Raw genomic sequence first — 10,170 nt, 5'->3', positions numbered from 1 at the left:
ATTTTACAGTCAAAAACTCCAAGTCCGGGGAGCAGTGACGGGCAACAGTTACTGTGTTTGTACACCAGGTGTTATGAATGTACACACTGACCGATAAATCGAGTTTTGGGTGACAAATGATCAACTAGCCAAGTTCTCAAGTCTAACAAAATTTATTTAGAAAAGGGTTTGGTTCTCCTCAGGCCTCACCAGCTGGTATCTGTACTTCTGCTTTCAGAGAATAATCAATGCAAGTCAGAGATACAGACCCCGAGCGCAGGGTTCAACGTGCTTTTATAATTTTGCCCACACCTTCTGAGTTCTTTGTTCTCATGGTCTGTTCAAACCAGTCCTAATTAATTCTTTCAGATGTTGCTTTCTCAGCGCCATTGACCTTGTCCGAGGCACCGAACCGGCCTTATCGGTATAAGGTTTTTAGGGAGTTCTTCTATGGAGCTGTGTGCTACCAATTATCTGTTCACTCCCTTCCTGTAGCTATTCACACCGACCTTGCACCAACTTAATTGGAACTCACTGTTTTACTTTGCTACATCCTTCACTTTGCTAACAGGTGGGGTGTCCAATTTTAATTATTCTAACAATCCCCCTTAGAATGCAAAACATTGCATTCTTCTCCCAAAGCAGAAGTAAGATCTAAAACTTACACAATTAAAAGCATGCGTGGACCCTCAGATACCCGATAGAGCAGAGTTTAACGTCCTTTAGAGACGGGAAGTACCTATATGTGATAATCATATGTAATCAAACTAAAATACTCTAAATCCCTATTATGTCATTATGATGTCATCAAATTGATTATACATAACCACACAAAATAAAATGAAATACAAAAAGGTGTTCCATGTTTTTGATGATGATATCTTTTTATTAACAGGGAGTCTGGTTCAGTATGAGAAACGACAGCCTCATTCAGCAATGACCTCCCCCTTAGATCACTCCTTACTGTGTGCCTTCCCCAAGGGCACAGTCTCCCTGACGGCAAGGTGAGACAAAGCAGGCGTTCTGGCAATCTTCCCAGAAACTGCTTTAAGCTATCACATTCCCCAGACCAACCTTCCTCCCTGAACCATCATCAAACATACAGAACCTACTGTATACGGAGATATATTTGTAACCTGTGCTAAAAGCAAGTGTACCTATGTGTATTGTATTTACCCATTACTTTATTCATTTGCTATCAAGTGTTCCTCTAAATATTTGTGTATTGTTGTAATGCAAGCTAAATAGAAAAGACATAGTAAATTCAAAAGACAATCTTTTATTCTTGCTTCGTATCTTCTGGATGTCATCCAACTTCAAGGTGTTCCTGTGAATAAATCACACACTTCCCAAAGCAAAGAAATCAACGTACTCATCCTTATTTTGATCAACCAGGTCCTCATGAGCCTCAGGGTTAAGCCCTGTCGACATGAGCAGTACTGTCTCATCTGTTGTAACAGGAGAAGCCCCCTTTTGGATCACAGTGTTGATAAATTTAACTATCAGAGCTCTGATGCAAGGCACGCAGCAACACCCGCACACAACCACCATGGCCAAACTTACACACACAGCCATGGCCAATTGCATGATCAGACCTTTCCAAGACCCAAACATTTTTTCCAGCCATTTAGCAAAGGGATTGTCTACACCAGAATTTTCTTTCCATTCTTTGGACAAGGCTTTCAAACCTTTAAGGGCTCTAGAGACAGTACCGTCTGGGGCTGTATTGTTGGGGATGAAAGTACAACAGGTTGCTCCAACCATGTGACAGACACCTCCTTTATCTGCCAATAACATATCTAGGGCCATTCTATTCTGGATAGTCATTAGTGAGGTTTTATCCAATTGGTCCCTAAGTCCCTCTACAGCCTGAACAGTAAAGTTCACAAATCGTTGCTGGTTGTAATAGAGATAGTTAATCCAATCCACATTTTTATTAATAGTTGACCACCAGAACAAGATACTTTCAAAACCAGCTGCGACTTGATCTCTGGCTTTGAACTCATCAGGAACTCCTCTAGGAACGCCGATCCCATCTATCCATACAGTCGTATCAAACGATCCTCCAGGTTTTACTTCTCTGGTCTGTCTGTGACTTCTCATAACACCAGCTGGATCCTCCACTCCGTCATGTCTGAAGATCCTGAAAGGCATTATTAAAGAAACAAGAGCACATTCTCCTGTCCACACACTGGACAGTCTCCTTCTTACTTTCAAATCACCACATAGCCACAGCAAATCAGCTCTGTTTGTCGTTTGATCGTAAAAGGTAGTATTTTTGAGACCAATGTTTTCAGTCTTGCTACACCACCCTTCGGGGAACTGCCCTCTATTGATTTGCCCAGATACAGTGGAGTGGAAACATGTATAATTACCCTTGTATGCTACAATGTTCGCAGGTAATGGTTGGTTAGAAATGGGAAACCCTTTTTCCAATTCTTGGCAGACTGTGGTGTTTTCTATATCCATAACCCTCTGATGTGTATCTTACCCATTCCAGCCACATGTTTTGTTGGTAAATCCTGTTTCAACGGCCAGCTGGTCTCTCCATGTCATGTTCTGGGTCTGAAGTATCATCACTGCCTGTCCTCCATCAGAAACAATCGGGGCTGGTTTCCCTAAATTGTCAGTTTTGCTTGCAGTCCTAGGTTTCAGACATAGTCTCCCTAATGGATCATTACCTGATATGTCCGCACCCACCGTGATACAACATAGATACTTCCCTTTTTTGTCTTTTTAGCCTTGTCTGTGTGTCATTTGCATTAGTAAAATTCTGAATTCTGTCTTTCCCTTCCTTGTCCTCTCCTCTAATAACCTCTAACCACCCATCATCAAACTGTTTCTTTCTTATTTCTTCCCCCTTTTCACAGAGAATCAATACGAAACCCACAAATGTTATGGATAGCAGCATCATTGCAGTCGTGGTAATACACCAAGTTCTACAGCCCAACCTTCTCATGGCTTGACCAACTGGATCTGTAGGTGGGTTAAACGGCATCTTACTGAAAGTACCTAAACTAACCTAAACTTTAATGGAAAACTGTAACTTGGGTCCTTGTTTGGCTCAAATAAGATTTGAGAAATGGTTTCACTACTTTCCACTCCAACTGATCCAGTCCACACCCTAATTTTGGAATCCCCAGAGTGGGCACATTAAGTGCCAGCAGCAGCTCCGTCAAATTTGCTACTGCTGAGATAAAATCCCTAAGCTTAGGCTTGTCAGTAGACCACCTCTTGGTTACCAGATTAAACACAGTCACCCCCTTTCCTGTGTGTACTGCACACTTACCAACCTGAACCGGATTCAGACCTTCCACTCCTAGTTGGCTTCTTATCTGCTTTGCCACTCCAGCTCCAAGAGTCAGGTCTGCACCTACACAATGAGCAATATACTCACCTCCTTCTGTAACCACGTCTCCCTCTATTTCTTGCCACCAATCAGAGGTTTGCTCTGGAAGGGGAGGCAATTCCCACCACACCGGCAAGTTCTTCAGCTGTGCTTGGACCTCTTCAGTAGTTCTGGATGGTGGTTCTGCTGGAACACAGTGGGTGATGTGGTGCCAGTGTTTGTGATTGTTACCCTGTACCTTTACTGCATGTCACGTCACTTCCTCCACTTTCCATGGACCTGTCCACCTTGGCTCATTCCACTTCCTCTTGTGGACCTTGGTTCTTACCCACTCTCCGACCACTGGTGCCAGAGTCCTGGTGTCCTTTCCTCCTTGTTCTTTAGTCACCTGTTGGTCAATCCTAGAAATAAGCTTCGTTAAAGCTTTCATATACCCATCTAGTTCTTCCTCCATTAAATCTAACGTTTTGCCAATTGTCCTGTCCCTAAATGAACCAGGCATGGGTCTCCCGGTCAAAATTTGGTGAGGAGACAAATGGCTGTCCCCTTTTGGTGAGGATCTCATTGACATAAGCACCAATGGAAGTGCTTCCACCCAGGACAGTTTTGCGTTATGGCATGCTTTTGCCAATTTGACCTTTATAGTATGGTTGGCCCTTTCCACCAACCCTTGAGACTGCGGGTGGTAAACAGAGCCAAATTTGTGCGTGATTCCCAGGGCCAATTCAACTTCAGCCAATATTTTGTTATTAAAATGTGTCCCATTGTCAGACCTGATTACCTTGGGCACACCAAACCTGGGAATCAGTTCATTTTTTAGCCATTTAACCACTGTTTTGGCATCTTCCTTTTTGGCAGGAATGGCCTCCACCCACCTGGAAAATCAATCCACCATCACCAAGATGTACCTGTACCCATTCACGCGTTGGTCAGGACCCATATCAGTGTAATCAATACAAATCTCTTTGAACGGCCCTTCAGGTGTTGGGAATTTTCCTATGTCAATCTTGTAACCTGGCTTTGGATTGAAAGACTGGCACACACTGCACTCACTCACATGTTGTTTGATCATGTCCCTAAGGTAAGGGTGCCACCATTTAGACCCAATTAAGTCAGTCATTACTGGTATGCCTGTGTGTGTGGGTCCATGTGCTTCTCTCATTAGCAGTCCTAGAAGTGCCGAAGTGGCTACTGGTTTCCCTTCTGGATTTCTCCAAATCCCTTCACTCTCTTTTGCTCCTCTCTCTATCCATACTGATTTTTCATAGGGACTAGCTTTCCCTGGAATCTCTTTCAAGCTTTCCTCTGTTAGTTCTGGCTCTTGTTCTGTCCCTAGTACAACACATTGAGTTAGTTTGTACCCTCCTACTGTCTTGGCTGCCTGATCTGCTGCATCATTTCCCTGTGCTATCAGATCACTTTCCTTAAAGTGGCCTTTGCACTTTATGATGGCCACTTGTGCTGGGAGCTTCAAGCTTTCCATCAAGTTGTGAATTTGTGTGCTGTGTTTGATAGTGGTGCCTTGCGCTGTCACCAAACCTCTCCTCAGCCATTGTGGTCCATCAACATGGATAGCTGAGTGGGCATAGGCACAGTCAGTGTAAATGTTAACTGTTTGTCCTACAGCAAAGTCCAAAGCCTTGGTCAATGCTGTTATTTCTGCTAATTGAGCTGAAGCTGGTTGTGGGACAATTCCTGAGTCCACCACAACGAATTTATCTGGTGTGTGCATGACTACTGCAAAAGAAGCAATCAGTCCTTTCTCTGCTTTATAACAACACCCATCACAGAAAAGTGTTAAGTCAGGCTGTTCTAGAGGCTCGTCTCTGAGGTCTTCCCTACTTTTCAGAAGTTTCTGGGTAATTGCCTCACAGCAATGAGGTTCTGAGTGTTGGTCAGTCCTTCAGTCATGTTCACAATTCCTCCTGAAGTGTAAGTGATGTGTGGCTGAGTCAAAATGCTGTCAATTCTGTCTTTTCTCGTTCTAGACAGGGTGAAGGCCGCTGACATCAAAAAAGCGACTACTCCATGTGTCGTGTTGACCGTCAGGGGGTGACACATCACCAAGTGAGCAGTTTTTGTAATGGCAGTTGCCAATGCTGCCAAGTACCTTGTACATCCTGGTTGTCCACAGACTACTGGGTCCAATTTTGAGCTGTGATACAAAAGTACTGCTCTCTCACTCCCCCTTTTCTGAAATAGAACTGCATTCACAATGCACTCTCTTTCAGAAACATCCAAGTGAAATGGTTTTGAGTAGTCTGGTGTCTGAAGCTCACTGGCCAGTGACAATTGTTGTTTTAAGGCAATGAACGCAGCATGTAGGTCAGGAGTCCAGGTGATTTTCGCAGACAAATTTTTTCAGCTCGCAATGGGTCAACAATACCAGAATAGTTAGGAATATAATTCCTTGAGTAGCCCGTGAGACCAAGAAAGGACAGAAGGTGACTGACTGTAGTCGGCTGAGGGTGATGTAAAATGGTGTTTCTAGTGTCTGCGGTCATGGAATGTCCTTTGACTGAAACCACTCGTCCCAAGAAGGTAACAACAGGTCTACAAACCTGAAGTTTGGTCTTGTTCACCTTATAACCTAAATTGCCTAAATGAGTCAAGGTGGAAACTGTGTCACGCAAGCAGACAGTGTCTGAAGTGCAAGCAATCAAAAGGTCATCCACGTACTGGATCAAGACTGTGTGCTTGTGTAAGATCTTTGAGTCAATCAGAACAGAAAGGTCAGTAAGCAAACACTGATTAAAGATACCAGGACTGTCTTTGTAACCCTGGGGAAGTCTGGTGTAAGTGTACTTTTGATGCAAGTAAGTGAAAGTAAAAATTGGCTTGACGTCATCAGGAATAGGAATGCTGAAAAAAGCATTAGCCAAGTCAATAACTGTGAAGACACAATGGTCAGGTGTCAGGTTTTGTAAGGATCTGTAAGGATCAGGAACAGGAATGTTTTCAGTGACTGTGACGTGATTAATCAATCTGAGGTCATGCACCATTCTGTACTCCTGTCATCCTGGTTTCGTAACAGGCAAAATGGGCGTGTTCCAATCTGAGGTTGTGGGCTCAAGGACCCCTACATTCAATAAGTCCTGAATGGTGCTGTGAATGCCAGCCTGTGCTTCAGGCTTCAGAGGATATTGTGGTTTGTCAACCACCTGCACGTTAGATTTTAGTTTGATTGGGGCCAGATGGTGTGACACACATCCAACGTCCACTTTACTGACTGTCCATAGCTGAGCTGGAACCTCAGCTAAATGTGTTACTGTGTCACAGTGGTGTGACAGTTCTCTGCCATGAAATCTAATTAGCTGTTGGTGTTCGAAAGTAGCCAGGTCAGAGCAGTCACAAAGAATTTTCCAAAAGCGGCCACAGTGCGAGACTAACAAACCAGGGACTTCAGTGTCCTGGTAGTCCTGTGACATGGCTAGACGCATCATAGGCCCCAGTGCTCTGGCCTCCTTTCCAGCAGCCAGTAGCAGTGAGACATGTGGTGCGCAGGAGTCAGGATCAAAATGCCAAAGCAAAGATTGGTCTGAGGACAGCTGCACATGGGCAGCGACACCTTCAGGTCCCAAGATCAGATAGTCAGTGTGCACAGAGGTTTGTTGGCCCTCAGCAAGACTGTACCAGTCATGTTCATACTGGTCATCAGGTTCTCTTGTGTAATACATAGTGCAGTGTGGAGGATCTTTTGGAGGTACCATAGGTGTGTTGGCAATGAGCCAAGGTTTCCATAGCGCAAAGAAGTACAGAATGTTGCTGTGATCAGATGTTGCAACTGGTGCATCCAATTTTGCCCAGTAGATGTCGCACATGTTGGGTATTGTGTCTGGAACAGAAGAAGTCACCAAAATTCTACAAAATGTGTCTGAGTCATCACTTGAATAGACAGTCAGTTTGCCATCCCTATCACAGAAGATGGTACATGAAACAAGACAAAGCAAATCCCTCCCTAACAAATTAACAGGACAATTTGGGGAATGTAAAAAAGAATGATACACAGTCTCAGTTCCTATCCTTACCTGCAAAGGGGTCATAAATGGTTGCACCATGGGCACACCCGAGAATCCAGTAGTGCTGGCAGTCCTGCCAGACAACTGACTTCCCCAACTTGGATTGGTTAACACAGAAGTTGTGGCTCCCGTGTTAACCAGGAAGTCAACTCGCTCTCCTGCAACTAATAAAGTCAACATTGGTTCATTGGTGCAACCAGGAGAGGAACTGGAAACTGGGCAGCATCATTGGTTACTGGGGTAATTCTGATTCATGGGCCGATACTCTGCTGGTAGTCTAGCCTGAGCAGGGACTGCTGGTAAGGCGTTGGCTGGAGGTGCATAGTATGATGCCTGTGGCGCAGGAACAGGTGCCAATTGAGTGTGCTGTGATTGGGCTGGGTGTGGACAATTTCTCCACCAATGTTCTAGGGCCCCACAATTAAAGCAACCCCTTTGGGAGTGTCTATGGTCCCAAGAGGTTCTGAAATTTCTTCCAGACCATTTTGGACCTCTCCTACCAAAACCTCTGCCCCTGTTAGGGTAGTTTTGCACATTTTGGTAATATGTAGGCGGGGCAGGCACCTCCTGAGCAGGTACCATTATTGGGGCTGATGGCATGGGCTGTGGCAACACAGGTGCATTTTGTACTGGCACCATACTAGGTGTGGCCACTGCCTGTAGGGACTGAGTGTCCACCACCTCCACCAATTGCTTTTTCACCTTATTGGCCTCCAATTTGTCCTTATCTATTTTAGCAAGTGTCACTTTATCCTGGTTTTCTGCTTCAGCTAACTTTTTATTGTGTTTGGCCATGTAGTGGGTGACATGAGAAGACCACGGGCCCTCATCCATTTGATTAAGTCCCACTACATCATCTAATTTATTCTGCACTGATAATGGTAATGAAGCAATTACAGCTTGTCTGAAAAGTGTTTCAGTGGCTAAGTTAACATCTGGCCTACCACCTGTGTTCCTCTTCCACAGTTCCTTCATACGTTGGATGAATTCATCTCCCTACGCCGCCTTCGCCTCCTCCCCGTGGGGATGGTAATCCACGGTGAGCCCGGACTCCTCGCTATGTCTGCCGGTATATCATGCGAGTATAAAAACTCCGCTGTGACGCTCCATTCGCACAAAACTCCTGTTTTTAAGAGATCGTGCCGGCTGTATGTATTTCTTGCACGACAGAAAGTAGTAAGAACGAGACATAACACGTACAAAAACAATAAAAAAAGAACACAGAGAGTGAGAGCACTGTGCCGCTGCGTCCATGCGTGCCGCCATCTTGGCAAATACTACTAAATTAATGTCCATCAGCGTCTGTCTCTTGTATGTGTAGTTCACACGAGTGATTCAAGTGAAAACACAGTAAATTGCCGTGTGATCTGGACCAAAGACGAAAAGGATCCAGATTGTTATCAGCAACATGTGCTGCCTGCAAGACGTCGTCTTTTCCAGGGATGTCCAGCATTTTTCAACAAGATGATGCAAACCCACCTGCTGCACACATTACAAAGACGTGGCTGTGGAAGAAGAGTGTATGGGTACTGGACTGGCCTGCTTGCAGTCCTGATCTGTCCCCAGTAGAGAACAGTTGCAGGTCTGAAATGCAGGAATGGATGTTTATTAATAAATTAAATAAAGTTGAGCAGATAAAAGATGAAATATCTCAGCTTCATCCTGTCTGACATCTAATAAAAGTCAATGTAAGAAACTCTGTGTTTTTATTATTTACATTTTCCATCCTGTCCCAACTTTTTCTGATTTGAGGTTATATTATTATTATTATTATTATTATTATTATTATAAATAAAACAGCTGAAACCCTGTTTGAACAAAGGTTTATAGGTCGTCTTTTTTGACAGATAGTGTAGAAGTACGTGTCTGTTAGTTCTAACTTAAGTGCAGAGGAAAATCAGAGGAACCTGGGATGAAGCATCATACAGTGAAAGCTTGTATTGTGATCATGCAGATCAGTGTGAACAGGAAATGATGAATGCAGGATGAATCACGTTACAGGACTTTAGCATCGGATCTCAGTTTAACATTTACTAACAATCTTTATTATTTATAATGTTATAAATGTATTTTATTATTTATAATGTTATAAATGTATTTTATTATTTATAATGTTATAAATATATTTTATTATTTATAATGTTATAAATGTATTTTATTATTTATAATGTTATAAATGTATTTTATTATTTATAATGTTATAAATGTATTTATTATTTATAATGTTATAAATGTATTTTATTATTTATAATGTTATAAATGTGTTTTAATATTTATGTTATAAATGTGTTGTGATATTTATAATGTTATAAATGTATTTTATTATTTATAATGTTATAAATGTATTTATTATTTATAATGTTATAAATGTAGTTTATTATTTATAATGTTATAAATGTATTTTATTATTTATAATGTTATAAATGTGTTTTAATATTTATGTTATAAATGTGTTGTAATATTTATGTTATAAATGTATTTTATTGTTTATAATGTTATAAATGTATTTTATTATTTATAATGTTATAAATGTATTTTATTATTTATAATGTTATAAATGTATTTTATTATTTATAATGTTATAAATGTATTTTATTATTTATAATGTTATAAATGTATTTATTATTTATAATGTTATGAATGTAGTTTATTATTTATAATGTTAAAAATGTATTTTATTATTTATAATGTTATAAATGTGTTTTAATATTTATGTTATAAATGTGTTGTAATATTTATAATGTTATAAATGTATTTTATTGTTTATAATGTTATAAATGTAGTTTATTATTTATAATGTTATAAATGTATTTTATTATTTAT

The sequence above is a fragment of the Trichomycterus rosablanca genome, chromosome 2 (assembly GCF_030014385.1).
Source record: "Trichomycterus rosablanca isolate fTriRos1 chromosome 2, fTriRos1.hap1, whole genome shotgun sequence".
Taxonomy (NCBI): domain Eukaryota; kingdom Metazoa; phylum Chordata; class Actinopteri; order Siluriformes; family Trichomycteridae; genus Trichomycterus; species Trichomycterus rosablanca.
Note: the sequence above shows the minus strand (reverse complement) of the source record.